Below are 24,974 nucleotides of genomic sequence, written 5' to 3'. Positions count from 1 at the left end.
ACTGTCCTCTCCTCTGGGTGTCAAATTTCCCTCTGCTTCTATCTCAAAAGGACACTTGGGACAACATAGAGGACCCACTGGGATAAACTAGAATGACTTCCCCATCTCAAGGTTTTTATGTTAATCATATCTGCAAAGGTCACTTTCCCATATAAGGAAACATTCACAAGTTCCAGAGATTAGAGTGTGGTATTTTGGGGGGGCCATTTTTCAGCAAATCACAATGGCTGGGAAAATTCACTTATATGCTAGATATCCTTGAAGGCCCTGGGGGATGGGAGCTGGAAGGAAAATGTCAGATGGGGAGGAAAAGGAAGGAAGAGAAGGAGACAGGGCAGAAGACAGGGGTGGGCTCCATCTAGTGAACCAGACAACACTTTGGAGTTTTAGAGGTGCTAAATGAGCAGTCAGGGTGCCCATTGGATGCTCTCAGGACAGGATCTGCAAACTATGGGCCAGCGGCTGGCTGACATTTTCTTGCCAAAATTTTTAAAACATTTATTCACTTTTGAGAGACAGAGCATGAGTGGAGAAGGGCAGAGAGAGAGGGAGGCACAAAATCAGAAGCAGGCTCCAGGCTCTGGGCTATCAGCACAGAGCCCAACGTGGGACTCGAACCCACAAACTGTGAGATCATGACCTGAGCCAAAGTCGGGTGCTTAACCAACTGAGCCTCCCAGGCGCCCCAGGCTAACTGTTTTTATAAAGTTTTATTGGAACACAGACATGCCTATTTAATCCATTCTGTCTGGGGTTGCTTCCAAGCACTGCTGAAGAGGCAGAGTTGAGTGATTGCAATGGAAACCATACAGCCCACAAGCCTAAAACATTTACTATCTGCCCTTTAAGAAAACTTATCCCCAGGCACCTGGATGGGTCAGTTGGTTATGACTTTGGCTTAGGTCATAATCTTATGGTTTGTGAGTTTGAGCCACCCATCAAGCTCTGTGCTGACAGCTCAGAGCCTGGAGCCTGCTTCAGATTCTGTGTCTCCCTGTCTCTGACCTTCCCTTGCTTGCACTCTGTCTGTCTCTCTCTCTCAAAAATAAATACATATTTAAAAAGAAAAAGAAAAACTATCCCAATCCCTGCACTAGGGAGGTAAGGGAAACAGGGAATGACGCTCTGTTCATTTTTGTTCCCTGTCTTTTTTCCCTCTGTGTTTCATTTTGGGTGGTTGCTAATGCTATGTCTTCAGGTTTACTCATCTTTTCTTCTGCAGTGTCTAATCTGAAATTAATAACATCCAGGGTATCTTTTTCCCCTTCAGACATTGTATTGTTCATCTCTAGGAGTTTCATTTGGATTTTTACCCTTATTTTCCGTATCTCTACTAAACATGCTCACTCTCCTCTACCTGCCTGAACGTAGGATATATCACAGCTGTTTTGACGTTCTGGTCTACCAATTGTACTCTCTATGTCATTTTCCCATCTATTTCTATTGATTGATTTTTCCCCCTTCTTCGTGGATCATATTTTTTTTTCTTCTGAATACCTGATCATTTGTTATTGGATGCCAGGATGCACCAGTTACCAATGTATTCCCTGGCAGCTCCAAGTTTATTCTTCATGGTCTTCCCTGGACTCCAAGCATTTCTTTGCAGCTGGAACCATATTAAGCTTTGTCAATAGGGGCACTAGACGGATGCTGTAGGCAAAGGGGCTTCTCTTCCTTATTATAATGGACTTCTGTTGGCTTCGTGCTCATATTGTATGGCTGCCAGTCGAGAATGGGGCCATCAGGGGCAGGCCCACCCCCATCAAATTTGAGCAGCCCCACGAATGAAAAGGTTTTCCGGGGCGCCTGGGTGGCTCAGTTGGTTGAGCGGCCGGCTTCGGCTCAGGTCAGATCTCAGGTTTGTGGGTTCGAGCCCCGCGTCAGGCTCTGTGCAGACAACAAGCTCAGAGCCTGGAGCCTGCTTCCAGTTCTGTGTCTCCTTCTCTCCCTGACCCTCCCCCTCTCATGCTCTGTCTCTCTCTGTACCCAAAATAAATAAAACATTTAAAAAAAATGTTTAAAAAAAAAAAAAAGAAAAGGTTTTCCACTCTGGCTGGTAGCAATATGGACTATTCCTGGTCTTGCATGAGCTCCAAAGATTCTTCTCTCTGCTCCTTTCACGTGGTCCTTTCTCTGGCTTCTGGTAGTTTCGTCACATGGTTGGGCTGATCAGTACTTAACTGGTGACTTGAGTGGGACTTTGTGCAGATTTCTGTAACTTTCTCTTTATGAAGCTCTCTTCTCTGAGTCTCCTGCAAAATAGCTGCCCTGGCTACCCGGCTCCATCTCCTCAGTTCAGAGAGACTGCCCACCCCACAGCCTGCAGACCCTCCGGGCAGTCAGAGCAATCCTGGGGCTTCCTTCATCTGTGCCCATCTCTCAAGGTCATTGGCCTCTGCGACCCAGTGTCCAATGTCTTGACAACCACTGTTTCATATATTTTGCCCAACTTTTAAGTTGTTTCAGGTTGGTCCTTGGCACTCTGTCTTGATCAGTGGTCAGACACAGAAGTCAAACCTCCTAATTTAAAAATATTCATTTATTCATTGCATGCCCAGAAAATGCCTGAGCACCAGCCAGCTGGATGCATCAATGAGCACTAAACAAAATTCTCTGCCCTCCCGGAGCTTACATTCTTACAGCAACTGATTGAATGAATCTCTACTGCCGTGTGAGCTGACAAAATGTATTCCGGCATGGGCCGCCGGGCTGTGAGGCTCCCTCCAGCCTCTCCCCATGCCTGAGTTGTACTGAACTGCAGCTCTTCCTCCTTCCTTCCCCTCCTCCTCCAGTCACGGTGCCCACAACTCCAGAGGCGGCCCCTCCTTTTCTTTCCTGAGATAATTAATAGAATTCTTCAAACCGGTGTATCTGTGCATGCTTGTGGAAAGCAACCTGATGAATGCCTCCAAAGCCTAGAAAATTTAATTTATGTTTTTAATTATATCTTTCTAGCATCATGGAAGGAATTTTCTTCCTTCCTCTCTCCATCGCATCACCCTTGCTCTTTAGTGAGTAGATTGAGATCTAACGTCACCCCTTGCAGGGTTGCAGACAACCAGCGCTAATCAGCACCTTGCATCTGACAGCTAAAAGTCAAGGTCTTATTTATAGGCTCTGTTACAGATTGACCTCCCCCCTGCCCTGCCATGGTTGTCTTTTATTATTCTATTTTTAATTGGGAAGATAGCCAATGTCACACCGTCTTTGTCTGCCATACTGCCCAGGGGGATATATTGGGTAGGGGCCATAAACATATGTGTCTATGTATTTAATAGCAGCTTGATTGAGATATAATTCACATGCCATAAAAGTCATCCCTTTAAAGTGCACAATTCAGTGACTTTTAGTATATTTACAGAGCCATGCCTCCATCACCACCGTCAATCTTGGGACATTTTTGTCACCCCCAAAAGAAACCCTATCCCCATGGGTTGGTAGCCCCTCCTTTTTCCCTTAATGCCTCTGGCCCTAGGAAACCACCAATCTACTTTTCGTCTCGGTGGATTTGCCTGTTCTGTACACTTCATATAGAGAGTCTCGGACAGAATGTAGTCCTTTATGACAGGCTTCTTTCACTTAGCATCATGTTTTCAAGGATCACCATGTTGGAGCTTACATTGGACTTTCCTTTTTATTACCAAATAAGATATCATTGTGTTGATGTAGAATATTTTGTTTATCCGTACATGAGATGAAGGACATTTGGGTTTCCCCCTTTGGGCTCTTGTAAATAGTGCTGCCAGGAAATCCACACACAGGTGTTTTGGGGGCAGACATAACACTTAATGTCAGTTTCCATCAGCAATTTGACTGAGGACGTGCTTCAGACGAAGTCCGTGAAGGTGGCTGCAAAAGCCAGCCCGTTTTCTGTCACACCGAAGGAGGCTTCGAGGAGGAAGGAGAGAGGGGAGCAGTCTGCTGCGTAGAAAATTCAGCCTCATAAACAAGAGTTGAAGGCCTGCTTTTTGGTAGGTGCTGAGACTGTAGGCTCCACCTCTCCTCCTCTCCACGCTCCTGCTAGCTTCTCCGCCCCGGCCAGACTCGAGGAGGTTCGCCCGGGGTGTTCGCCTAGTGGGAGAAGCAGGTGCTCGACTTCACACAGTGAGTGCCCTGCTAACAAGAGTTCCTGTCCTGGAACAATGGTGGCTCATGAGAGGGGCAGTTCTGGGGGATCAGGGAAGGCTTCTCAGAGGGGGTGACTTCTGTTCTTCCCACATCATACTATCCAAATTTCGAAACTTACGGAAAGCCTTATATGTTTATTACCTGGGTTTAAGGACTGTTAACTTCTTGCCAGATTTTTTTCTGAAAAAATGTTTAAGTAAATTATAGATATTGTGGCAGTTCACCCCAATACAGGGGTGCAGGGGTGCCTGCTGGCTCGGTCAGTTGAGCACCTGATCCTTGATTTTTGGCTCTGGTCGTGATCCCAGAGTTCTGGAATTGAGCCCCATAATGGTCTCCATGCTTAGCTTAAGATTTCCTCTCTCCCTCTGCCTCTCTCCCCAACTCGTGCGCGCTCTCTCTCTCTCTCAAAACAAGCAACAAGCAAACAAACAAAAAAACCCTTCAGTCCATATTTTTAAAAGGAGGATATTTTCCTGTATATAATACTCTCATCCCACTGAGCATAAGCCCCAATATTCCTTTAATATCCTTAATACCCAGTTCTTATTCAAATTTCTCCCAATTATTTAAAAAACATTACTGATGGTTGCTTTGTTTGAAAGAGGATCCGATTCAGATGGGGATCCCTTTTAATCTTCAACACGAAAGGAGGCCGAGGGGGCTCTGTGGGCAGGGACAGGTCCGCAGCAAAGGCCTAGAAGGAGTCTGACGTGCCCAGAGCCTAGGGCTGGGAAGAAAGGGCCTGCTGTTCTTGGATCTCGCAGTGGCCCCAGAAGCTTCTTCCTGATGTCCCCTCAGGGCAGGAAGTCCTCGAAACCTTCCTACAGCCAAGGGAGAGGTCCATCCATCCATCCATCGACTGCTCTGGAAACCTCCCCTGGTGAGTGATTTTGTCATGGCTCTCCTTGTGCTCACCATGGGACGGGCCCCGCCCAGACTCCCAGGGCAGTGCCTTTTCTCCCGAGCCATGCGGCTTCCCCCCAAGACAGGCGCCCGTCCCTCCTCAGCCATGCTGGGACGCGAGGACAGTGGCTAATCCTGACTGTGTGATGGCCCAGGTTGGTGTTCTCGCTTCCCCAGATCTCTGGTGGGCTGCTGTGGTGCCTCCCGGATGACTGCTCTAATTGTTGGGTTTATCGGGCGCCTGGGTGGCTCAGTCAGTCACGGGTCTGACTTCAGCTCAGGTCATCATCTCACAGTGAGTTCTACCCGTGTCAGGGTCTGCGCTGACATCGCAGAGCCTGCTTGGGATTCTCTCTCTCTCTCTCTCTCCCTCCCTCCCTCCCTCCCTCCTCTCTACCCCTCCCCACCCCAAATAAATAAAAAGGAGTTGTTGGATTGATCGCCAGAGAAGGTAATGGTGGCCCTCTCTGCTCTGAGTCCTCTCCTCTGAGAACAGCTATGTGCTCCCCGTGTGGGCTGAAGGTGACCTTTTGAGAGCCACACCCCACTTCCCAGCAGGCCCATCTGTCCCTGCCTCTGAGATGTTGCTTCTTTCTCTGTGATGGACCTTCAGATGAAAGCCACCTTTCAGACCTCACCTTGCTGGCCTTGAGTCCACAGATGGCCTGTGAGCCCTCGGCAGGTGCCCATTTTATTTTATTTATTTATTTATTTATTATTTTTTTAATGTTTTATTAGACAGAGCATGAGAAGGGGAGGGGCAGAGAGAGAAGGAGACACAGAACCAGAAGCAGGCTCCAGGCTCTGAGCTAGCGGTCAGCACAGAGCCCGACGCGGGGCTCGAACCCACGACCATGAGATCTGACCTGAGCCGAAGTCGGAGGCTTAACCGACTGAGCCACCCAGGCGCCCCGGCAGGTGCCCATTTTAAACTCAGGCGGCAGTGATGGGGGAGCTGGAGGTAAGGGCAGTGGACCGGCTCTGACCACCCCCAGCGCAGCCCTGTGTGGGGTACGGGGCAGGGAGGGGTCTCCCTCACTCAGCAGTAGAGTGTCTTTCCAGGCAGTGCTCTAGTTCAGGCCTTACCTTTGCCAAAATTTCTTTATCAGTTCCCTTCATCAGGCTCACTAATCAAGCCATCAAGAGCTGGACAAATAATCCAGGAAGCCACTTTTATTGACTCATTCATTCAACATATATTTTAAAAATTTTTTTGTTAATTTTTTTAACATTTTCATTTATCTTTGAGACAGAGAGAGAGAGAGACAGACCATGAGCAGGGGAGGGGGCAAAGAGAGGGGGAGACACAGAATCCAGGCTCTGAGCTGTCAGCACAGAGCCTGACATGTGGCTTGATCCCACAAGCCCATGAGATCATGAACTGGCTCAGTCGGTTAAGTCTCTGACTTTGGCTCAGGTCATGATCTCATGTTTGTGGGTTCGAGCCCTGCATTGGGCTCTGTGCTGACAGCTCAGAGCCTGGAGCCTGCTTCGGATTCTGTGTGTGTGTTTCTCTCTTTCTCTCTGTCTCTGCCCCTCCCCCTCTCATGCTCTGTCTCTCTCTGTATCAAAAATAAAATAAAACATTAAAAATTAAAAAAAAATTTTTTTACAGAAAGGAAGAGAGCATGAGCAGAGGAGAGGGGCAGAAGGAGAGGGAGAGAGAGAGAGAGGGAGAATCTTAAGCAGGCTCCACGCTCAGCGTGGCGCCCGAAGCAGGGATCGATCCCATGACCATTGGGATCATGGCCTGGGCCGAAATCAAGAGTTGGACGCTTAACCAACTGGGACACCCAGGCGCCCCTCAATAAAATTTATTAGCACCTTCTGTTTGCCAGGCACAGTTCTAGGGCCCAGGAACATAGGGATGAAAGACACAATGTTCCTGCACTTGCAGAGTTACGATGCAGTAATTTCATTTGCAGTTCATTGATTTCAGCAGAGAAATAGAGCAGCCAGAGCACTGAGCACCCGGGTCAGCTGACCCATCACGGACAGGGTCAAAACAGTGGTATGGTTCATGGATCTTAATGACCAACCAGTCCTGGACCATCAAAAACCTCTCGGGTGCCGCAGTGGTGCCCCCTTCCCCAGAGAGCATCACCTCATTCTTGTTCTGGTGCTCCACTTGGATTCACTTTGGGAGGGGAAATATGGAGATGGTTTGAACTCTATATTTTAACTATATCTCATAAATTCTTTTTCAAGATTTAAGGTTTGTATCTTTTAAAAACTATCATTACCTAGGGGCGCCCAGGTGGCTCAGTTGGTTAAGCATCTGACACTTGGTTTCAGCTTTAAGTCATGATCTCATGGTCCATGGGATCGAACCCCACTTTGGGCTGTGTGCCGGCAGCATGGAGCCTGCTTGAGATTGTCTCCCCTCTCTCCTGCCCATCCCCTGCTCTTGCTCTCTCTGTCTCAAAATAAATAAACTTTAAGTTTATTATCTAAAGATACTCATCTGTATATAACAGTAATAATGATATGAGTTAAAATAATAGCTCTTATGTATTAGACACTGTTTAAAGGGCTTCAGGCTTTGCATATAATAATAATTATAATTACATTTAAATGTAAGTATAATTAAATGATTATAATAAATAATCTTCACTGCACAACAACCTGTGAGGTAAGGATGCCATTATTTATCTTCATTTCATAGATACAGAAACTAAGGGTGAGCAAGGTTAAAGGACAGATCCAGGAGAAATCCGCCTCCAGATCCCTACTTCTAACCACAGTGATACATATGTTACTTTTGGATGCACTTGAAACAATGCCATACTCAGAGGAAGTTTTCCAGACGCTTCAGGAAGAAGAGAGAGACTGGCAACTCTGTAAGGGACGTCATCTGGAGATTCCAAGATCCCCAAAGCTGCTGAGGTCTTGTGAATGACATGTTCCCAGCCCCTGACCCCCACCCCCGGGCAGACTGCCTGCGTCAGAATTTCTGGACAGAAGCGACAAACCTCACTATGTCACAGTTCCCCCAAACAACTCTAATGCAGCTGATCCCGGCATCAACCTCAGGGAGCCTCAGGGTCTGCTCCCTCCAGTTTACAGAACAGGAGACTTGGCAACTGGTTTAGCTCCGTAAGGAACAAGAATGACCTGGGAAGGATCTGGTGTGGGCGGAGCTATGGTGACCAAGGTGCAGGTTCCACTCAGGCAGCTCCTCTCTCAGGTGATTTTCTAGTGGGCAAGTGTCAGCACTAGTGGTAAACCGTGGGACATTCAGGCTCCTCTGTAAGCTGGACACGCACAGTGAACACAAGTTTCCAGGAAAGCTCAGACTGAACATAAAATAGCAACAGACAGGTGAACTAGATGCATGCAGGATGTCATATGAAATGACATGAGTCCCCAGGATACCACCCTACAGACTGAGATGGACCTTGGGTTGGAAGTCCCAAGGCAGAAAGTTTAGCATGACATTTAGGCTGCGTATGGAGCTCTATATACCTTTTAATTGTCCTTTTAATTCATCTTTGTCTAAGAGTAGTTGCTTAGTTTGACCACAAGGTGACGCTAACGAGCTTGGTGGACCTTAGTTGGGGTTGGTTAGACATTGAGGTCTTTCAAAAGAAAAACTCAAGCTTGCTGCCTTCTTAACAGATCAAATCTTACACTTCTTTTCCCTATTCTGCACTTTCCAATGTTGGGAGGGGGACTTAACCATTCACCTAGTATGACCATTTCATTTATTACCAAATTTCATTATTTTAGATAAAGCCTCAGGAAACATACTTATGCATAAAGCTTTTCCTGGATTCAAGAAATATTGCTGGAAGCAAACTTATCACAACTAAACATTTGTAAGTCTCTTGATAAATACACAGCACCAAATATGAGAAAATTTTCAGGATATTTTATGATATTAATTAAATAATTATTGTTCATTTTTTCTAGATGGGTTAATGGTACCATGGTTATCTATTTCTAAAAAGCCTTTCCTAGGGGTGCCTCCCTGGCTCAGTCTGTAGAGCGTGCAATTATTGATCTCAGGGTTGTGAGTTCCAGCTGCACATTAAGTATAAAGATTCCTTAAATAAAACCTTTTAAAAAAATAATAAAGAACTTTTCCTAGAGATGCATAATAAAGTATTTATAAGTGAAATAATATTATCTAGAATTTACTCAAAAATAATCCAGTCAAGGGTTGCACCTGGGTGGCTCAGCCGGTTAAGGGTCTGACTTTGGCTCAGGTCATGATCTCATGGTTTGTGGGTTTGAGCCCCACATCAGGCTCTGTGCTGACAGCTCAGAGCCTGGAGCCTGCTTTAGATTCTGTGTCTCCCTCTCTCTGGCCCTCCCCTGCTCACACTCTGTCTCTCTCTCTCTCAAAAATAAATAAATATTTAAAAAAATAATCCAGTTGAGGGAGGAGTAGAAGATTAATAAAAAAATTAAAAACATGTTGATCACTTATAAAACTCCATTATGGGTACACAGATGTTGACTATGCTATTCCCTCTGCTTTTGTATATGTTTGAAATTTTCTATAATGAAAAGTTTAAAATATAGCTCTAAAAAGTCTTATAATCTTTACGAGAAGCCAGACCCATAATTTCTATTCTGCCTAATTGAGTGAGGAAGGCAGGAAACATGGGGTAGCTTTCCAGAATAGTCTTGCTCATCTCTGTCTCCACATCAAGTAAGAGCTAAGTTCTAACACCAAACCGTATCAGTCCATTTTGTTTTGCTAAGACTTTTATTTATTTTTAATAGGATCGTAGGATTGGAAAGAATCTTTGGTATCTGCTCCTCATTCTCTCAACCTACGGAGAATCCTCTTCTGAATTATAATAAGTGCTCTATGACAGTTTCATGTAGGCACTTCCCAATCATAGTAGGGTGTAGGTTTTAAGTTTCTGGAATTGTCCAATGTTGTCTTTATAGTGGGGAATCTCACCTATCATTTAATTTTATTATTAAATGTTTATTTTTGAGGGAGAGAGCAGAAGAGGAGCAAAGAGAGGGGGAGAGACAGCAGATCCCAAGCGGGCTCCGTGCTGACAGCCAGCAAGCCCAATGTGGGGCTCAAACTCACGAACCTTGAGATCATGACCTGAGCTCATGATCTCAGATGCTCAACCGTCTGAGCCACCCAGGCACCTCTCACCTATCATTTTAAATTTAAAAATGAAAACGTTTTATGTGCTCTGGGCATGGTGAGCATTGCACATTTGGAGGCTCTCCACGAGAGGTCACAGCATCGAAACGAAAGGGAGTCGGTTATACCCTTTGTGACCCTGCACACACACCCCTCCGTGGTTTTACCCTCATCCCTCCCCCCCGGCACTTCTTCCTATGGGATGGCACCTCTATCCACATGCCCACCACATTCTTTCCCCAGGATACCTGGTCAGCTCTGCCAGCACAGGCCTGTCACACAGCACTTGCTTAGTGTGGCTGGTCCCCTGTGGGGAGACCTGAAGGCGGAGGCTTCGGAAAGGCTGCAAATCCCCCTCTATAGGTTTTGGTGTTTCAGGCTTCAAAAGTCCTTACAGGTGGAGTCTAAAAAACAGAAACAGGGGCACCTGGGTGGCTCAGTCAGTTGAGCGTCCGACTTTGGCTCAGGTCGTGATCTCACGGTTCGTGGGTTCCAGCTCCACATCAGGCTCTGTGCTGACAGCTAGCTCAGAGCCTGGAGCCTGCTTCCGGTTCTGTGCCTCCTTTTCTCTCTGCCCCTCCCCCTCTCATGCTCTGTCTCTCTCTGTATCAAAAATAAAGAAAACATTAAAAAATGAAATTAATGTTATAGGTCAATTACATCTCAATTAAGAAAAGCAAGGAAAAAAGAACAAAGTAGGTGTTTAGTAAATAAGCTACCTTCAGCTTTTACTATATGAGTTATAAATATAAATTATTAATATTTTATTTTTAATATTAGATATTCTGGGGAAAAGAGAGTTCTTAAGGCAAAATAAAAGTTAGAAGGCCCCTCTCTCTCTTTTTTTCCTGACTTTTTCGCAGAAACAGGAGTTTCTACCTATCCTTATATATTCCATGTGATTTAGAAACTAAAGTCTTTTAAGGGGAGAGAATTCACTGTCTCAAACAAATGTCGCCACTGAAGGTTTTTATTAGGTTCGGTGGATGTTGTATATAAAGTCATTGGAGTCACTACCCTCCTCCCACCGTATGTGAGAAGAATTTTCCCCAGGTCTTTGAAACTCCATCCTATGGATTCAGAATTTGCACCTCTTTTTTCTCCTGGGCCTGCTTTGTCCCCTCGATGGGACTAGTCAGTTTGAAGCTTCTGCGGCAGAGAAAGAAATGAGGTCTGTCACACCACCGTGGAGTCAGAACGAAACTCTGGCTCGTCTCAGTAGCTTCTAGCCTAAAAATATCTCAATTACAGGAACTTTGTCTGTCTTTTCCTTCTGGTAGACAAGGTTGGAGGTAGACAGAACCCTTCTAAGCTCCAGGTGGACAGAACACGTGTCTCTCAGTGTCAAGGTGAGGAGAGACGGGCGCTTCCCCCGGCCCAACAGGTCCAGAGAGGTCCCTTCTCAAGATGGGCCTAATCCTGTGGAAGGAGAGAGAAAACAAGATCCTATCCCTGCCGTCCCGGAGCTCACCGTCCAGGGCTGGAGATGCCAATAATGACTTGACTCACTCTTTTGGTAAGTATCACAGGCGAGATACACAGCAGCAGCAGACCGAGGCCTTTCTGATGCACAGCCCAGGGCCCAAGGAAACAGGTTGCCATGGTGACAGGACTCCATTCGCCTTTAGAGAAGGAAGAATCTAGCAAAAGTGAAGAGATCTGAGATGAAAGAGGTAGATATTGATGAAAAGGGTTGAAAAAGTTGGGATTTAGTGGGGCACCTGCGTGACTCAGTCAGTTAAGTAGCCGAGGTCGGCTCAGGTCATGATCTCACGGTTCGTGGGTTCGAGCCCTATGTTGGGCTCTGTGCTGATAGCTCAGAGCCTGGAGCCTGCTTAAGATTCTGTGTCTTCCTCTCTCTCTCTCTGCCTCTCCACCACTCTCTCTCTCTGTCTCTCAAAAATGAATAGACAGGGCGCCTGGGTGGCTCAGTTGGTTAAGCGTCCGGCTTCGGCTCAGGTCAGATCTCACATTCATGGGTTCAAGCCCCGCGTCAGGCTCTGTGGTGCCAGCTAGCTCTGAGCCTGGAGCCTGCTTCCGGTTCTGTGTCTCCTTCTCTCTCTGCCCCTCCCCCTCTCATGCTCTGTCTCTCTCTGTATCAAAACTAAAAATAAAAAAAAACATTTAAAAAAATGAATAGACATTTGGGGCACCTGGGTGGGTCAGTCAGTTAGGCATCTGACTTCAGCTCAGGTCATGATCTCATGATTCGTGGGTTCAAGCCCCGTATCAGGCTCTGTGCTGACAGCTCAGAGCCTGGAGCCTGCTTCAGATTCTCTGTCTCCCTCTCTCTCTGACTCTCCCCTGCTCATGCTGCCTCTCTCTCTCAAAAATAAAGCATTAAAAAAAAATTTTTTAATGAGTAAACATTTAAAAATTAAAAAAAAGAAAAAGTTCGGATTTGATATTGATTGATCTCCAGAAAGGGAGAAAAGGCGAGGAGGTTCCCAGCTGTTCCCTGGGCATGCTGTCAGCATAAACACTAACCAGAATTATAGCAGATATGCGACCTCTATAGCCAAGTGCTTGGAAAGGTCACTGAGATACAATCATACAATCACAGCTACATGGGAGCCTTCAGTGATGCCAACAGGCCCCAGATTGTCACATTTAGTGCCACAGAAGCAGGTCACCTCCATGGATTGCTGCCCATCGTGGGCACCTCCTCCCTGGCACTCCACCCACAGACGAGATCCTTGCAGATGAGAGCTAAATCTTCTTGTCAGTCACTTTAATTTTTGGCATTCAGCTTTTCTCTGTTGTCCAAACACCATTAGAACTGCAATCATGGAAATAAGAGGGGGGAGAAGAGAAACACCAGCAATCCTGTCACACTCCCGTATCCACGTGGTACATTTTCCATTCCCAGTCCCTGTGGGCAAGATGCCGGGAACTGGCCTGTGGGGACATTGTCTGGTGCCCGTAGCAGACATCCCAGGGCCCGCCCTGGCCAACACCCCATTCTTACATTTCCTGGCACCGACGAACAGATGGGCGCCCCGCCTGCTGGACAGGAAACAGACCACCAGAAATATGTGCCCTGCCCTGGGTGACAAAGCTTGCTGTCCCCATCCCACCACAGCTTCCAGTGAGAAACTGGACTAAGGGAGTGAAGTTTGGATGAAATGACAGGTGACCAGTAGAGGTTTGGGGAAGGACTGAGTAAGAGTCTAGAAAGACAGAAGAGGGGCGCCTGGGTGGCTCAGTCGGTTGAGCATCGGGCTTCGTGAAGCTCAGGACATGATCTCAAGGTTCGTGGTTTTAAGCCCTGCATCGGGCTCTGTGCTGACAGCTCAGAGCCTGCAGCCTGCTTCGAATTCTGTATCTCTCTCTCTCTCTCTGACCCTCCCCTGCTCATGCTATCTCTCTCTGTCTCTCAAAAATAAATAAAAACATTTAAAAAATTAAAAAGAAAAAAAGAAAGAGGAGCAACCTGACATTTCGCAGAGTTAGGTATCAGGAATTTGACAAGAGTCACTCCAGGGGAGCAGTGGTGGCAGAAGCCCCTTTGGAGGGGGTTAAAGAGGATGACAGAAGAGGAAGAGAACTTTTTTCCAGAAAGGATGGCAGAGAACGGGACAGCCTGAGGGAGTCTTGGGCCAGAGAGAAGGGAGGTTTCAGAAGATTCTAGGGCATGCTTGTGTGCTGGCGAGAAGGATCCAGTTGAGAGAAAGAAACTGATTATGCAGGAGAAAGTGGGGGTGGGTGACTAGATCAGCAGACTCCTAGGAAGCCAGCGAGGTTGGGCCTCGGAAGGGACTGAGAACAGAAAACAGAGGGCATGCATGAAGGCGCCACAGGGAGACTTGATGTGGAGAAGATAGGGGGCTTTCTGTCCCCCGGGTCCGTAAGTCCCGGGAGGGAGGGGAGGCGGTGCTGGGCATCTGTAGGGAGAGCAGTCTCGCTCTCCCAGGAACCCACGACAAAACGCAGCCCTGCGGACGGGGCCTGAATGCCCACGCGCGGTCTGCGCTGAGGAAGCGCCTAGTGAGGGTGAAAGCAGGGAGCCCAGGGGAGCACTGATGGGGGCTGTGGAGAAGAGAGAGTCTGCGTTTGAGAGTTCAAATGTGTCCAAACCAGGACTTGCCACGGACTGGATGTGACCAGGAGAGCATGAAATCTAGAATAGCCATTGTTCTCGACTTGAGCCAGTGGGGGGGGGGCATGGACTAAGATGGGGGTGGCAGAGACCAAGAGCTCTGTTTGAGGAATCTTAACATGAGATGACTGTCAGGCAGCCACGGAGACAAGCAGGCAGTCAGATGAGGCTGACACGTAAGGGGGAGGTTTTCTCCTCTGCTCTGCTCACGGTGCACAAGAAGTATGGCGTGTGCCAGGCATGGACATGTGGCTTCACCACCCCGACTTGCACAGAGAGCAGGAAAGTCTCCGGAACTAGACTGCAGACTCCTTGCAGGCAGGGCCTGTGTTTTGTTCACTGCTGTGTCTTCCACACATAGCAGAGCACCCAGAAGGCAGTAGGTTCCAATGACCATGTTTTGTCTGGATAGGTAAATAATATCACTGTCCCCGCTACCCTTCAGAAACTGGGTGACTTAGTAAAGTCTGGAACAGATATTTGCATACCTTAATGAGAGAGGCCTTGCTAATTACATGATGGTGACAGTGAGCTGGGGATGACTTATAGTCAGGAAGGACCAATTGCTCTTCTGAATAATCACTTAAATGGGTCACACCATGATTGCTCAGAGTGCCATGAGTGGTAAGGCAGGTGGATGTAGGAGGGTGGGGTGGGTGATCAGAAGCTGGCAGGAAGGAAATTCCAATCCACCAGTAAGATGGGAATGTTTTGTGATTTCCAGCTAACTACTGGATTCTCCCACCCTTTGAATTTGTTTTTTTTTGGGGGGGGTATTTTTTTAAGTTTATTTATTTACCTAGAGAGAAAGATAGAGAGAGAGAGAAATGAACATGAGCAGGAGAGGGGCAAAGAGGGAGAGAGAGAATCCCAAGCAGGCTCTAGGCTATTAGCACAGAGCTTGATGCAGGGCTCAGTCTCAGAAACAAGGAGATCATGACCTGAACTGAAATCAAGAGTCGGATGCTTAACCAATTGAGCTACCCAGTCACCCCAGTTTTTTTTAATAGAAGTGATAGAGATCTGCCACCCCAAATGGCCATAGGCACCACTGATAAAATTGTGGCACCTCTGTGGCAAGCAAGGGGAGCTAATAAACCAGAAGCTGAGCACTAGTTCTCGAAAACAGAGATTTTGTCTCTACTCTAGGAAACTGAGTCGGGGCCCTGGATACTGTGAAAGATGCCAGTTGTTTTCTAGCCAAAAGACAAATGCAAGACTTGGCCTTGAGGAAGGTAGATGGAAAACATAGTCTGTGATTGTTCTGTTCTTTGCCCGTGTGTCCCAGGGACCTGCTGGGAGCATTTCCAGTTTCCTCGGGCTGAATTGGGCTGGTGCTACCTGTGGGGTGGAGACTTCTCTGATCTCTTCCTGCCAAGTTACACAGGCCCATGACTGAAGTCCCCAGGACAGCTTCATGAGGACCAGGTGCCTGGAGTGTGTATGTGTCACAGAAAGAAAGAGGAAGGAACTGGCATGGGGTGGATGACAGAGATATCACATACAGGAGTCCTCCTACAATAGTGAAGTGACCATGTGGCAGGCCGCCTGGTAAGCAGCCATAAAACAATAGAGAGATGGAAACATGCAGAATGGAAGCATGGAATGGCCTAACCTCTGTGATTTTATAGAAGAGGAAACTGAAGCCCCACCAAAGTCATCCATTTATTCATCAGACATTTCTCAAGAGCCAATTATGTGCCAAGTACTGGGCCAGCGTTTTGCTTAAATATTGCTGCGCAACACATCACCCCCAAACTCAGAGGCTTAAGACAACATCCATTTTATTATTTCTCACATTTCTGTGGGAAGCTGAGCTCAGCTGTGTGGTTCTTTTGCTCCATATGATGATGGCTGAGGCTCCAGTTATTTGGGGCAAGACTTAGCTAGACCCTTCAAGATAGCTCACTCACAGAGACGGCAGTTGGTGCCAACTCTTGGCTGGGGGATTACCTGGGTCTTTCACCTGCCATGTCTCGGTTCTCTTCTTCCTGGCTTCTCTATGTGACTTGGGCTTCTCAAAAATGGTGACTGATTTCCAAAGACCATAAAGTGGAAGCTGTCAGTCCCATTAGTGCCCAGGCTCAGAGGTTCCAAAATGCTACTTCTGAGTTAAAGCCAGTCATAGGGTGTATTAGTTAGTTACCTACTGCTGCCTAACAAATAATTTTAAAACTTAGTGGTTTAAAATGATGATAAATATTTGTCTCTCATGGCTTCTGTGGGTTAGTCAGGAAATATGGAGCAGTTTTGCAGGGCAGTCCTGACTTGGGGTATCTCATGAGATTGTTGTCAAAATGTCAACTGGAGCTGAGCTCATGTAAAGGCTTGGTTGGGACGGAGGAGCCATTTCCAAGATGGCTCACTCATAAAGCTGGCAAATTTATGCTTGCTTTTGGTCAAAGGATTCTGATCTTCTGCACATGGGCCTCTCCACAGCCTGCATGAGTGTTCTTGTGACACAGTGGCTGGGTTCCCCAGACCAAGTGGTCCAAGAGACCAAGGCAGGCCTTTACAAGTCAGCTTCAAAGTCAGACTTCATCACCTCTGCCATACAATTTTGTCACACAGGTCAGCCCTAATTTGCAGTAGGAGACCATGAGAGGGCACAAATGACCAGGAAGTGAGGATCACTGGGAACATCCTGGAGGCTGGCTACCACACAAGGCTAGCCCGAGATTCCAATGAGCAGAGAAATAGACTCTACCTCTGGATGGGGAGAATGACCAAGATACTGTGACCATCTTTATTCACCAGAGCCCAGCCCTAGGGATTTAGCAGAGGACAGACAGAAGAGCTTTGTGCTCACAGAACCTACAGTCTAGACCACAGTCTGGGTCCTATAGTCCAGGACCACGCAGAAAACTAGTGCCACAGAATGAAGGTGTCTATCATTTTCCTTATACAGATGGCAAGCCTGAGGCTGAGTAAAAGCCACTAATATACCCGAAGTCATAGAGTGAGTAAGTGGAAGAGCTGAGACTAATACTCAGACCCTTCTGACCCCAAGCCAAGCTGTCCTTCCCCTTTTGTTACAATGTTACATTTCCAACAGGCTATACAACATTGTATATAGTGTAAAATAACAGCTATGTAAACCAAACTGTGCTTTTAAACAGAACAAAGCAAAATACAAATACAATGTTGACAGTTACTAATAAGTGGTAAGAAGATGAGGGTGTTTTTTCCCCCTTCTGGGTTTCTGTGTTTTTAATGCTCTAAATTGAGCTCCTATCACTTTCATAATAAAAAACCCCAAACCATTTCCTGCCATGGTGGATCACACAGGCCTGGGAGAAGAGAGGTGTACTGGGGCGGGGGGGGGGGGGGGGGGGGGGGGGGGGGGGGGGGGGGGGGGGGGGGGGGGGGGTTGGAGGAGGAACTGAGGGACAGTGAGGGGGAGCCCTCCACAGGCAGATTTGGGTTTCTCCTCTGCTGTGTGACATTCATTGTGCTTGGTGTATCTGGTGCTTCTGAAAGTTACATGGCTGTTAACTAACACACCTGTGCTAACAAAGCTGCCGGCCTCCACTGGGTGTGGGAGGAGGAACCTCCTCTTAAAGATGAGTGTGCTTCCCACTCTCTAGGAGCCGGCAGAGCCAGGGCGGCCAAAGGGCTGGCATTTCTCCTTCTTGATGCCATGTATCTCTGATGCTGTTTTCTGGTCCAAGATCAAGGTGACTTCCTCTCAAATACGAGTTTACATACCAAAACGATATTTGATATTGATGCTTTCCTGGAAACCCCAAGATAGGTAGTCACTGTAAATAAAACTGGTTGTTTGAAGTATTAGAAGTCCTTTCATGTTTCCTGCAACCATGTCATGTCCTCTTTCAGTTTTGTTTTTGAGGCTTAGGCACGTCACTCCATTGTCCTCTTCCATGGCCAGAGCTTATTTTCCCTAGAGTGAAAAACAACAGCTTCCATTAATTGAGCACCTATTATGTAAAGCTGCTAGATTAAGTATTTACACATGCATTTAATCTTTATAATAACATATGATGTGGGTATCTCCAATTTACAGATGAGAAACCAGCAGCTCAAGGGAGTTCAATATCTTCTCCAAGGGTACGTGGCTGAGAAATGACAAAGGCAAAACCTGAATCCGGTTCCAAATGACCCCCCCCAAAAGTACTAGCCTGATGCTGATTCCATACAAAGAACATTATAACAACATTAAAAGGCATTTGAGGGGCGCCTGGGTGGCTCAGTCGGTCAAGCCTCCGACTTTGGCTCAGGTCAGATCTCACGTTCGTGGGTTCGAGCCCCGCATCAGGCTCTGTGCTGACAGCTAGCTCAGAGCCTGGAGCCTGCTTCTGGTTCTGTGTCTCCTTCTCTCTCTGCTCCTCCCCCTTTCAGGCTCTGTCTCTCTGTATCAAAAATAAATAAAAAACATTAAAAATTTTTTAAAAAAGGCATTTGAAAGCTTATATCCTTATACCCTGATATGGCAGTTTTGGGGGGATAGTACAAGGTTCTCTTTTTGAAAATAGACTTGGTATCAGAAACTACTTAAGCGCCACTTGAGACCTTCCAGCCACTGCTGCTGTTCTGTGAATACTCCTACCAGCTTAGAGCAGGTGCAGTCTGGCAGAGTCTTGCCTCCAGCCCACAGCTGGCACCTCTCGGCCCCCACCCAGGGCACCTGTCAATGGCCACTCGGTGCCAGGCCCGGGCATCCTGGAATCGAGGCAGAGCGTTGCACCAAGGGAAGCAGAGGCCATTGGGTAAATACCTTCCCCTTTCTCCCCCTGTCCCAGGTGTGGGTCCTGAGATGCTTTCCACAGGGCTCCTCGGTCCTTCCAAATCAAGCAGCCGGAATGTGGCCACCCCAATGACACATCATCAAATGCCTCTTGCCTTCATTCTTGCTTTGAGTCCTGAGCCTCAGGCATGCTCCCTGGCTTCACACACCACATAATATATTTGCATGTGAGCTTTGTCTCAAGCTTTGCTCTGGAGGGACACCCTTGCCAGCACAGATTCAAAGATTTCCTTTGCCTAACTGCTCACCCAGATATAGACCATCTTTGTCTTGTGAATCACATAGGTGTTGGGTAGAATACATATGTGGAAATGGCAAAGACTTGCACTTCCACTGAACAACCTGGTCAGGAGCTAACATTTCCTACTGACTTGTAGGAAATGTATCAGGGAATATAAGCAGATAATATATAAACCTCTTTTTCAAAATAAAAAAATAAAAATAAAAACAAAAAAGCCCCAACCTTCCCCTATGCTTAGGTGGGTGTCTATGTTGTTAAATGGTCTGCTGAGCCCTCTTGTTTCTGCTACTTTAAAAAAAATTTTTAATGGTTTATTTATTTTTGAGAGAGAGAGAGAGAGAGAGAGAACACGCGCGAGCGAGCAAGCACGCATGGGGGAAGGACAGAGAGTGAGGGAGACACAGAATCTGATACAGGCTCCAGGCTTCGAGCTGTCAGCATAGAGACCGATGCAGGGTTCGAACCCACAAACCGTGAGATCATGGTCTGAGCCGAAGTCGGACGCTTAACTGACTGAGCCACCCAAGCGCCCCTGTTTCTGCTACGTAAGGGGGTATATTCCTTGGTTGTGGAGGAGGGGGAGAAATGCAGGGCTGGGGCCACACCTGTTGGCTGTACCTGTACCTCCTGACCCTCTCATCCCTGGAGTTAGAACTGTGCTCTAGGGTGATTCTGGACAAGCTGGAGATTGAATTTCCCATGCTGGAGTGGAGCAGTGGGCTTGGTGGTTGGAAGGCAGAAAGGATGGCAGGTGATGTCAAGGTTTTAGGGAAAGCAAGAGGATAACTGTTGTACTGTGTATTCATTCTCTGTGAGCATTGGGGGCGGGGATCTGAGAGGCAAGGCATAGAGTGGGCAGGGAAAGAATTTCTCTTTAGAATTATTTTTTTAAGTTTATTTATTTATTTATTTTGAGAGAGAGAGAGAGAGAGAGATGAGTGAGGGGCAAAGAGAGAGGGAGAGAGAGAATCCCAAGCATCTCTGCACTGTCAGCTCAGAGCCCAATGTGGGGCTTGAACTCACGAACCAAAAGATCATAACCTGAGCCGAAACCAAGAGTCAGCCGCTTAACCAACTGAGCCACCCAGGTGCCTCCTCCCTAGAAATTCTATTCTGTCTCTGTTCCATATCATTTGGAAGCCACCATCCCCCCAACGACCCTGGGAATGACAGAGCTTTGAGACATTTATATTTGATAAACCCAGGTGTCACGTGCTAACTGGCAGAGTAAACAAGTGACATCACCTGCAGTTTGCTGCTCCCTGATGACTGGGAATTATTCACAGAGCATCAGCCCACTGGTGGAGGCCTCTCCAAGGTCCCTGAAGACTTCCCTCAAACATCCCTTCCCACAGATGGTCATGTCTTGATGGTAAGTCTTGATTATTAGCAGGTTTTTATTTTAGAAGGAAAACCAGACCACAATATGTTCTCCCCCCCCCACCCCCGGCCACCAGTGCTGGTGCAGAGTGAACAGAATGTGCACAGTCACCCATCATTCCTCTTAAGGAACCGAGGTACGGGAAACCAGGATTTGACTATCTTTAGAAAATCCACTTCTGTGGCCACACCTGACCTTGTCATCCCTCAGGATCATTCTTCTGTGAAAAACCTTGCCTCTCCCATCCCACTCTGAATGAAAGCGCTCCTGGTTCTCCTCATCTCTCCTGCTCCCATATATTTCCCCCTGCCTATCCCCTCCTCCTTGGATCTCCTTCTATGTCCATCCAACGTAGGATCCATGACCCATACTTCAACCCCTCTGTGGTCAGTACCCACGCTGCTTTGTTTTCCTCCAGTTCCTGACCCTGTAAGTCGGAGATTCTGGATTCTCCGCAGCTGGGCCCAGTCGCCTAGTCCTCTGCGGCCCTGTGGGCTCCTCAAGTGCATGGTTAGGTGGGGCTGCCCAGAACTCTTCCCCTCAGTCTGGAAGCTCCTTCTTTCATTCCCTCTCAGAGGTTTTTCCAGTTCTTCACTGTTTCCTTCAAACCCCTGTTATCACCTCCCACCTACTCTCAAGAGATGACTTTGCTTCTCACTTTAGAGCTAAAAAAAATAGAATCCAGCAGGCAGGAATTTCCTCTACTTCCTGCCTTCCACCTATGAATGAATCTGCACCCACACCCATTCTTATCAGTGTCCAGCTCACTGCAGTGGAAGACCAGACCCTCTTCCTGCCCCACGGCTGTTCCCTTTCCCGGTGGGCCTCCTGGGACCCTGTCCCGTGGGCGCTCCACTGTCTGACCTTTTCATTCTCTTTTCTTAGCTCTTCTCCTCGGCGCAGCTCGGGGGGGGGGGGGGGGGGGGGGGGCTCTGCATTTCCAGCCACAGCAACACTGCTTCTGTTGGTGACCCAGTAACCTTCTAATTTCCAAATCCCAAAGATTACTGTTCACACCTCTTCCAACTTGAACCTCCTGAGGCATATGTTGCTATTGACCACTTCCTCCTTCTACAATATCTTCTCCCTTGGTCTTGGTGACAACACTCTTTCTTGGGTTTTTATCTCCTTTCTGGTTACTTTTCTTAATAGCCCTCATCTGGGCACCCCTAAAACATTACTGGGGGGCCCCAGGGGGTTACTAGTGCCTATTCTGTGACCCATACATAGCTCCTGGGCTTACATTTGCGGAAGCCTATAAAGGTCTACCAACTTGAAAGATCTTTCTCTACTAGATCTAGTGCCCAAATTCTACTTTCTTTCTTTTTCTTTTTTCAAAAATTTTTAACAGTTACTTTCATCTCCTTCGCCAGTGCTTGAGCACCTGATACTTCCTGAGCTCTCAGTGATTGCTCACTAACGGTACAGCCTGTGCAACAATGGATCCCCAGCCTGTTTTAGGTGTACAAGTGTATCAACTTTTTTTTGTATATTTCATACCATACCTCCCTTCAAAAGTGCAATGCAGTGTCAAAAAATTGAATTAAAAAGCTTAGACCATTTTTGTTTGTTTGCTTAGGGTTTGGGGAGAAAATAGGAATTATCTTGAAATGCCATAATTGGGAATAATTCAAGTCACCAGAACCTATGTAGGCTTAAGGTGAAGACTGGGTTGATGGTTGGGAGAAAGGGGGGCTGATGCCAGAGCAATAATAACAACTTGGGCTTGAATTTCTATGACTTCCGCTTCTACAATAGGCAGAAAAATTTATTTTCTGCATGTAGAACAGCTATTTGGGGGAGAAAGTAAGGAATCTTGTGTGATATCTGAATTTAGTGTCACAATCCCTGACCTATGTCATAGGTTACCCTAATGAGTCAAGGATGCCAAACTCTAAAATTACTCTTTATTTTTAAGTTCAAAGTACAGGGATATATATATATATATATATATATATATATATATATATATATGGATATATATATGGATATATACATATGTATATATGTATATTCTGTATTTGACTTGATTTTCATGCAGCCTATGGAGGCCGAATTTGTTATTATCCTAATTAACTTTATTTTTGAGAGCGAGAGAGCACAAACAGGGGAAAGAGAGAATCTTAAGTGAGGTCTACCCTCAGCATGGAGCCCGATGCAGGGCTTGATTCCACAACCCTGGGCTCATGACCTGAGCCAAAATCAAGAGTCGGACGCTCAGCCAACTGAGCCACCCTGGCGTCCCTATTATCCCATTTTATAGATGAGCAATCCAGGCTCAAAGAGATTTAATTATACACCTTGTTCAAAGTCAAACAGGTGTAAGGTAGAGCAAGGGAACTTGTACTCCAAGGCAGCGCTTCCATATTACACTGTTGGTGAAGATTAGTGATATTTGCTTCTTTTTGTCTTTTAAGGTTATCCATCCTGTTCCTGGCAGCAACAAAGGGCATTTTGGCAGGCACTGGAGCAGAGCAGTTAGGAGGATCCTGGTGATTAGGGTCATGAATGCTGGCTCTTTCTTTAGCTGGTCTTGTGATCTTGGATGCATCAGCAATCCTCTCTGGCCTTCAGTTTTTGCATCCATAAAATGGAGAAAACAGCAATCCTATCTACTACACAGGATTATTGTAAGGTTTCAGTGAATTAATATGTGCAAACTCCTTGGCTTAGTAAGTTGCGTATGGGCTCTTGCTAGGTAGGAAGTGTTAATATTATTACTTTATTATATACCCATTTATTTTTCAAAGCATCCAAGTTACTCACTTTTCAAAAAGAAGGGATCCTTCTGAGTGTTCATGCTGGATCTTACTGGACTCTAGTTTGAGGTCAGGTTGATAAAGTATTAATCTAATATTTATGTAGGGCTTGGAATGAACACAGAGGAGGGGCAGGGACTCTGAGATGCACCTGGTCAGCTTCCAGCGCGGTGCAGCCCCAGGGCTTACCCTCCCAACCCCGCCCCCCACTGAGGTAGATAGAGGTTTTAAGATATGGCCAAGAAGAGTTTGGGAGCTGTTTCTCCGCTGATAATGGCCCTTGTTGCACGTTTTCAGATATGCATGAACAGAGCCCTCTCCTGTTGAGACAAAATTTGCTTTTCCTTTGGGAATGCCAAGAGGAGACATGGTAAAACCAGGCAGTGATATCAGCAACCCAGTACTTAACCCTGACAAGGCTGATCAATGTGTGTGGAGACGTCTCAGGCAAACACAGAACCCAGCAGATATTACAGCAAAGTATGAGGTTCTGTGGAAGCCATTTACTCCTCATAGGAAGGGTCGAGGTGGAAGAGGCTGACCTTGAAATTGAAGGCAGTGACTTTTCAGTTAGATGCATACCTGAGACACTGGGGTTGAAGAGAGGAAGGGGCCTGGGAGAGTAGGTAAGGCTCAACGGCATTGGAAGGGACATATAGAGGGCGAAGGCGCCCTCCTGGGCTTATGACTGGGTCTGGTGACAGAATAAGGAAGTGAGTGTTTGCCGTTAAGATATTTCAGTACTGTCTTACTACTCAGAGAACAAGACTGGTTTGTTGCTTCATCCCAGCCCAGTTCCCTTCAAATTCAGTTCTTAGCAAGGCCCACTAAGGGAGCTGCTCTGAGTTTCTAAGTAGGTGGCCTCCAGCCATATTACTGATTTTGAGGATAAAAGAGAGTTTAGCTTTATTTTTGGCAGTTGAATTTGAATTCCATTACTATGACAGACTCGAAATACGCACCTGAATGTATGTGGATCTTGTACCACCTACATTAGACTCACGTCGGGGGAGGGATGTTGCGTATTTTCCCCAGTCCCATTCCAGAAGTAGGGAATTAGAGTCCCTGGTGAAACCTAGGGATCTTCATGTTAAAATCCTCCAGGGTGAAGCTGAGGATGTGCCTTTTTAAGCGAATTTCTGGGATTGGACGGGATAAATGACGGCTCTCTAAAACCCAAATTTGAGTGAATATGCCCAGCGGGAGACCTCTGGTTCCCGCATTTCAGTTTCTCCCTGAGGCCGGGGCACGTTCTGTTTCCACTTGTTTGCTAAGCTGCAGGAAGAGGAAATAAGTAAGTGCAAAGAACTGGAGAAGGAGCCGCAGCTGGGCTGGGAGAGAAGAGGCTCTCTTACCCTTCCCACCCGGACTCTGGCAGGTAACCGTGTCACCGCCCCTCTAGCCCTGTTGGGCGGTGGTCCCTTTAACAGACCTGACCAATCGCGCGCCCATTTCCGCGGTCGCTCCTCGGCGCGCGGGTAGGGGCTGGATTGGCGGTGCCTGGCGCGAGGCCTGCTCCGCCCCTGCGGCCCTCTGGTTGGTGGCGGCGGCCGCGGGCGCGGGGCGTGTCCGCCGGCGG

General features: G+C 47.1%; 1 protein-coding gene and 2 long non-coding RNA genes across 3 annotated transcripts in view; 2 read left to right on the top strand and 1 right to left on the bottom strand.

Moving 5' to 3' along the window:
* Nucleotides 1–3,783: 3,783 nt before the first annotated feature.
* Nucleotides 3,784–9,191, top strand: LOC115282848. Its single transcript, XR_003904770.1, has 3 exons — nt 3,784–4,104; nt 4,930–5,011; nt 7,700–9,191. It is a non-coding gene; the product is annotated as an uncharacterized LOC115282848 (long non-coding RNA).
* A 1,913-nt stretch (nt 9,192–11,104) lies between these two features.
* LOC115282849 lies at nt 11,105–11,761 on the bottom strand. The gene is made up of 2 exons (XR_003904771.1): nt 11,660–11,761; nt 11,105–11,569 (listed from the first exon to the last, which is right to left on the bottom strand). It is a non-coding gene; the product is annotated as an uncharacterized LOC115282849 (long non-coding RNA).
* TEX2 (testis expressed 2) overlaps nt 11,464–24,974 on the top strand; it is a 118,806-nt gene continuing 105,295 nt past the window's right edge. Inside the window, exons 1-2 of the mRNA XM_029929048.1 lie at nt 11,464–11,666; nt 20,461–20,627. The gene's annotated coding sequence lies outside the window, so the exon portion shown is untranslated. The remainder of the gene's footprint in view (nt 11,667–20,460; nt 20,628–24,974) is intronic.

Source organism: Suricata suricatta, chromosome 17 (genome assembly GCF_006229205.1).
Source record: "Suricata suricatta isolate VVHF042 chromosome 17, meerkat_22Aug2017_6uvM2_HiC, whole genome shotgun sequence".
NCBI lineage: Eukaryota > Metazoa > Chordata > Mammalia > Carnivora > Herpestidae > Suricata > Suricata suricatta.
The sequence above is the reverse complement of the archived record's forward strand: the minus strand, read 5'-3'. Positions and strand labels throughout refer to the sequence as shown.